Source organism: Oncorhynchus clarkii, chromosome 32 (assembly GCF_045791955.1).
Source record: "Oncorhynchus clarkii lewisi isolate Uvic-CL-2024 chromosome 32, UVic_Ocla_1.0, whole genome shotgun sequence".
Lineage (NCBI taxonomy): Eukaryota > Metazoa > Chordata > Actinopteri > Salmoniformes > Salmonidae > Oncorhynchus > Oncorhynchus clarkii.
The window spans coordinates 32,578,247-32,585,577 of record NC_092178.1 but is presented as its reverse complement, the minus strand read 5'-3'; positions in this window follow the sequence as shown (position 1 = coordinate 32,585,577).

Sequence of the window (7,331 nt, the reverse complement as noted above, 5' to 3'; positions counted from 1 at the left end):
CTCTTAATGGTCGGCTATGAAAAGCCAACTGACATTTACTCCTGAGGTGCTGACTTGCTGCACCCTCGACAACTACAGTGATTATTATTATTTGACCATGCTGGTCATTTATGAACATTTGAACATCTTGGCCATGTTATGTTATCTCCACCAGGCACAGCCAGAAGAGGACTGGCCACCCCTCATAGCCTGGTCCCTCTCTAGGTTTCTTCCTAGGTTTTGGCCTTTCTAGGGAGTTTTTCCTAGCCACTGTGCTTCTACACCTGCATTGCTTGCTGTTTGGGGTTTTAGGCTGGGTTTCTGTACAGCACTTTGAGATATCAGCTGATGTACAAAGGGCTATATAAATACATTTGATTTGATTTTGTTGATTGTGCGCTTCACAAGTCCTTACTGTCAGGCCTAGCTATGAAAACACAATTTCCCTTGTATAACATAAGGGTAAGTATACACAATGCACATGCAACAGTCGAAAAGCAGCATATTTTGTGTATCAATGGTAAGATATTGGCTAGTGCAACATTGTGGACTCAATTTGAAACTGAATGCATCACCGACATGTCCTGTTATCCTTTTCAATCATAGTTTAAAATAAAAAAAATTGACCTTTATTTAACTAGGCAAGTCAGTTAAGAACAAATTCTTATTTTTAATGACAGCCTAGGAGCAGAGCGACAGCTTTTTACCTAGCAAGCTCAGGGATTCAATCTTGCAACCTTTCGGTTACTAGTCCAACACTCTGACCATTAGACTACCTACCGCACCTGAACCAAAGGAGTCTGCTGGATCTTTCTCTAAAAGGGGGGCTGAACTTCCTCATTTAGTCTTGGTTTCAATTCTCCCCATTAGGAAATGCGAATGAGATTTGGGTTTTGGAGGCATGCTTTTACATGGGTGTCTCTCGTTTGTGTGTGTGTGTGTGTTTGTTCGAACCAGAGGAGGCTGGTAGGAGGAGCTATAGGAGGAATAGAATAAATGGAATGGAGTCAAACATGTAGTTTCCATATGTTTGATACCGTTCCATTAGTTCCATTCCAGCCATGACAATGAGCCTGTCCTCCAAAAGCTCCTCCCACCCACCTCCTTTGGTTCAAACGTGGGAAGCTATTGTACTTTCACTCTGCCAAAACAATACACAGTTACAGTCACTCACCCTTCTAGATAACTTGAAACAGTCTAACCAGGTCTTGTTTCTGGAAGTAGCCTAGCTAGCCAACTTCCTTCAACAGTTAGCTTCAGCCACTGACGTGGGACCATGGCAAAGTTGGTTTAACTTTGGATAGGCTATCTCTGGGGATAGATAGCGACTCAATAAATTACACAATGTAAATGGGACAATATTTTCATGTTGCACATCTTTTAGGTGTCTCATTAAATGCTTTCAATATTTGTATGTTCATTTCTTACCATTTTTAGTTGATTTGAGGTTTTAAAGTCATTGAAATTTGTAGCTATTGACATTTTAAAATATTGTCCTATGTGCATTGTGTCATTTACTGATGGTCCCTAACTAGCTCCATAGGGATATCGAATGTCAAACCAAATTGACCATGGGCAATTGATGATTACTTGGGTGCTACCAGCTGTGGGCATTGGGCAGGGTTAAATTAAACCCAACTCAGGAAAACTGTTATGGTACCCTTCATTCCGTGACATACAATTGTTTCCTAATTATCTCGCAAATCTCTGTTTTGAACGAGACTGACTGTATGACCACGTTATCCTATTTCCACGTTGTACTCAATTGACACTAGAATACATTTTTTGGACTAATATCAATGCCACATAGGCTGTTTTCTACCAGAGAAATTGTTGCATTCCTCATTCTATTCGGTCTAATGAAGGATCCTTCAGACTTTTCGTTATAGGAGTATTTCTTTAGAGATCCGGGAGAGAACATAAATGAGATTAAGGGGGAAAGAAAAAGTTGATGAGACCCAAGAGGAGGGTTGGAGAGGAGATGATATGTGCGCCGTTGAAGAAACCGATGGAGGGGAAATTGAAGTGGAGAACAACAAGGGATCGTAGGTGGCCTTCTGTTTCTTCTCATCCAACTCTCTCTCACTCTTTCGCGTTGCTCCCACTCCCTCTGTCTCTCCCTCCCCTGTTCTTGTTTCCTCTAAGTGGTTGTGTGTGGAAACTGAAGGGTAGTAGGTGACATTTCATAGGCTGTCCTACACAAGCACCAGAGTAACAGAACAGTGTAACGTAGCCGAAAACAGTCCTCCACCACTGTGCCAAGCATCTCTGCCTCTCTTCTACCAGCCATTGGCATCATATGTTTCCATATACTTATTATTAATCCAAAACCTCAAGCCATATTCCATTATTCTTGTCATCCCTCACTCCCATTCCTTCTCCAAAGAGTGAAGAAAGGTAACAGTTTTGCTGTTATACAAAATAATGTAAGGAAGTAAGTACACTATATACAGGAAATATTTAAAAAGTTAGTTCCAATACCATATTTACAGTTGAAGTCGGAAGTTTACATACACTTAGGTTGGAGTCATTAAAACTTGTTTTTCAACCACTCCACAAATTTCTTGTTAACAAACTATAATTTTGGCAAGTTGGTTAGTACATTTACTTTGTGCATGACACAAGTAATTTTTCCAATAATTGTTTACAGACAGATTATTTCACTTATAATTCACTGTATCACAATTCCAGTGGGTCAGAAGTTTACTGTGCCTTTTAAACAGCTTGGAAAATTACAGAAAATGATGTCATGGCTTTAGAAGCTTCTGATAGGCTAATTGACATAATTTGAGTCAATTGGAGGTGTACCTGTGTATGTATTTCAAGGCCTACCATCAAACTCAGTGCCTCTTTGCTTGACATCATGGGAAAATCAAAAGAAATCAGCCAAGACCTCAGAAAAAGAATTGTAGACCTCCACAAGTCTGGTTCATCCTTGGGAGCAATTTCCAAATGCCTGAAGGTACCACGTTCATCTGTACAAACAATATAAACACCATGGGAGTTAGACGTGTTCTGTCTCCTAGAGATGAACATACTTTGGTGCGAAAAGTGCAACTCAATCCCAGAACAACAGCAAAGGACCTTGTGAAGATGCTGGAGGAAACGGGTACAAAAATATCTATATCCACAGTAAAACAAGCCCTATATCGACATAACCTGAATGGCTACTCAGCAAGGAAGAAGCCACTGCTCCAAAACCGCCATTAAAAAAAAGCCAGACTACGGTTTGCAGCTGCACATGGGACAAAGACTTTTTGGAGAAATGTCCTCGGGTCTGATGAAACAAAAATAGAACTGTTTGGCCATAATGACCATCGTTATGTTAGGAGGGAAAAGGGGGAGACTTGCAAGCCGAAAAACACCATCCTAACCGTGAAGCACGGGGGTGGCAGCATCTTGCTTTGCTGCAAGAGGGTCTGGTGCACTTCACAAAATAGATGGCTTCATGAGGAAGGGAAATTATGTGGATATATTGAAGAAACATCTCAAGACATCAGTTAAAGCTTGGTCGCAAATGGGTCTTCCAAATAAACAATGACTCAAAGCATACTTCCAAAGGTGTGGCAAAATGGCTTAAGGACAACCAAGTCAAGGTATTGGAGTGGCCATCACAAAGCCCTGACCTCAATCCTATTGAAAATGTGTGGGCAGAACTGAAAAAGCATGTGCGAGCAAGGAGGCCTACAAACCTGATTCAGTTACGCCAGCTCTGTCAAGAGGAATGGGACAAAATTCACCCAACTTATTGTGGGAAGCTTGTGGAAGGCTACCCAAAACGTTTGACCCAAGTTAAACAATTTAAAGGCAATGCTACCAAATACTAATTAAGTGTATGTAAACTTCTGACCCACTGGAAATGTGATGAAAGAAATAAAAGCTGAAATAAATCATTCTCTCTACTATTATTCTTCCATTTTAAATTCTTAAAATAAAGTGGTGATCCTAAGACAGGGAATTTTTACAAGGATTAAATGTCAGGAATTGTGAAACTGAGTTTAAATGTTTTTGGCTAAGGTGTATGTACACTTCCGACTTCAACTGTACATGTGCAGGGATACTGGAGTGATGGAGGTAGATACAGTGCATTCGGAAACTATTCAGACCCATTGACTTTTTCCACATTTTGTTACTTTTCAGCCTTATTCTAAATGGTATTTTTTTTCCTCATCAATCTACACACAATACCCCATAATGACAAATCCAAAACAGATTTTTAGATCAAACTTAAATAATTACGTTTACATAAGTATTCAGACCTTTTACTCAGTACTTTGTGGAAGCACCATTGGCAGGGATTACAGCCTTGAGTCTTCTTGGGTATGACCCTTCAAGCTTGGCACACCTGTATTTGGGGAGTTTTTCCCATTCTTCTCTACAGATCCCCCTCAAGATCTGTCAGGTTAGATAGGGAGCGCCGCTGCATAGCCATTTTCAGGTCTCTCCAGAGATGTTCCATCGGGCACTCTGGAGCAGGTTTTCATCAAGGATCTCTCTGTAGTTTGCTCCCTTCATTCTTTCCCCTGATCCTGACTAGTCGCTGTTCCCTGTCACTGAAAAACATCTCCACAGCATGATGCTGCCACCACCATGCTTCATTGAAGGGATGGTGCCAGGTTTCCTCCAGTTGTGATGCTTGTCATTCAGGCCAAAGAGTTCTATCTTGGTTTCATCAGACCAGGTAACTTTATTTCACATGGTCAGAGTCCTTTAGGTGCCTTTCGGCAAACTCCAAGCTGGCTGTCATGTGCCTTTTACCGAGGAGTGGCTTCCGTCTGGCCACTCTACCATAAAGGCCTGATTGGTGGAGTGCTGCAGAGATGGTTGTCCTTATAGAAGTTTCTTCCATCTCTACATAGGAGCTCTGTCAGAGTGACCATTGGGTTCTTGGTCACCTACCTGACCAAGGCGCTTCTCCCTCGATGGTTCAGTTTGGCCGGGCTACCAGGTCTAGGAAGAGTCTTGGTGGTTACAAACTTCTTCCATTTAAGAATGATGAAGGCCACTGTGTTCTTGGGGACCTTCAATGCTGCAGAATTGTTTTGTTACCCTTCCACAGATCTGTGCCTTGACACAATCCTGTCTCAGAGCTCTACGGACAATTGTTTTTTGCTCTGACATGCACTGTCAACTGTGAGACCTTATATAGACAGATTTGTGACTTTCCAAATCATGTCCTTTCAATTGAATTTACCACAGTTGGACTTCAACCAATGTTGTAGAAACATCTCAAGAATGATCAATGGAAACAGGTTTCACCTGGACTCAATTTCGAGTCTCATAGCGAAGGGTCTGAATATTATGTATAATGGCGCTGGAGGGGATGGCTGCCGTTTTACGGGCTCCTAACCAACTGTGACATTTAAAAAAAAAAATCTGTATTGTTTGTAACTTATTTTGTACATAATGTTGCTGCTAACGTCTCTTATGACCAAAAAGAGCTTCTGGATATCAGAACAGTGATTACTCACCTCGAACTGGACAAAGATATTTTCTTAAATGAGTCCGATGCGAAGGATGTACTGTTTCTCCGAGACCAGGCCCAAATCCTCATTTGTGTCAAGAAAAGACGAAGGTACAGGGGGCGGAGATTGGGGTGCCTTGTGAGAATTACCCGCCTCTACCATCCGTTCTATTGGCCAACATGCAATCACTGAAGAATAGAGTAGCAGATGCTAGCATGTGAGTGGGTGTGTAGAGTCAGTATAAATGTATGTGCATATTATGTGTGAGTGAGTGTTTGTTTGTGTGTTGGAGTGACAGTGTGTGTGTAGGGCCCTGTGAGTATGGATAGAGAAATAAAAGGTCAATAAAGGTACAAGCTAAACTCAGTCCGTGTCGCTATTTTGTTAGCTATCTTTCATTCGTATTGCTTGGGGATAGAAGCTGTTCAAGAGCCTGTTGGTCAGACTTGATGCACCTGTACCTCTTGTTGTTTAGCAGCAGAGAAAATAGTCTATGGCTTGGGTGGTTGGGCTCTTTTGATGATTTTTTTCTTACCTTCTTTTCACACAGCCTGATATAGAGGTCCTGGAAGGCAGGGAGCTCGCCCCCAGTGATGTACTGGGCTGTCGGCACAACCCTCTGTTGCGCCATGCGATCGAGGGCCGTGCTATTGTCATACCAAGAAGTGATGCAGCCAGTCAATATGCTCTCGATGGTGCAGCTGTAGAACCTTTTCAGGATTTGAGGGCCCATGCCAAACTTTTTCAACCTCATGAGGGGGAACAGGCACTGAGGTACGACTGTGTGTTTGGACCATTTGAAGTATTTCGTGATTTGGACACCGAGGAACTTGAAGCCGTCTACCTGCTCCACTGCCACCCCGTTGATGTGAATGGCGGCGTGCTCCCCCCCCCCCCCCCCCCCCTATTTCCTGTATTCCACAATCAGCTCATTTGGTCTTGCTGATGTTGAGGGAGAGGTTGTTGCTCCGACACCACACTGCCAAAACATTAAGGGTTCTTCTCCTTTGTGAGGCGACCTTGGCGTCCCTAATCAGAGTGACAGTCAGACGCTGGAGGCGAGAAAGGGGGGAGATGGGGTATATTTTCAGGCCCTACTGTGCCTTCAGAATGTATTCATACCCCTTGATTTATTCCACATTTTGTTGTTTTACAGCCTGAATTCAAAATGGATTAAGTTAATTTTTCTCTCTCACCCATCTACACACAATACCTCATAATGATAAAGTGAAAACATTTTTGTAGAAATGTTTGCAAATATATTGAAAATGAAATACAGCAATATCTAATTTACATAAGTATTCACACCCTTGAGTCAATACTTTGTAGAAGCACCTTTGGCAGCGATTACAGTTGTGAGTCTTTCTGGGTAAATCTCTAAAGAGCTTTCCACACCTGGATTATGCAACATTTGTCCATTATACTTTTCAAAATTCTTCAAGCTCTGTCAAATTGGTTGTTGACCATTGCTAAACATCCATTTTCAGGTCTTGCCATAGATTTTTTTTAAGTAGATTTAATTCAAAACTGTAACTCGGCCACTCAGGAACATTCACTTTCTTCTTGGTAAGCAACTCCAGTGTAGATTTGGCCTTGTGTTTTAGGTTATTGTCCTGCTGAAAGGTGAATTCATCTCACAATGTCTGATGGAAAGCAGACTGAACCAGGTTTCCCTTTGGGATTTTACCTTAGCTTAGCTCCATTCCGTTTATTTTTTTATCCTGAAAAACTCCCCAGTCCTTAACAATTACAAGCATACCAATAACATGGTGCAGTGACCACTATGCTTGAAAATAAAGAGTGGTACACAGTAATGTGTTGTATTGTATTTTCCCCAAACATGACACTTTCTATTCAGGACAAAAAGTGAATTGCTCTGCCAATCTT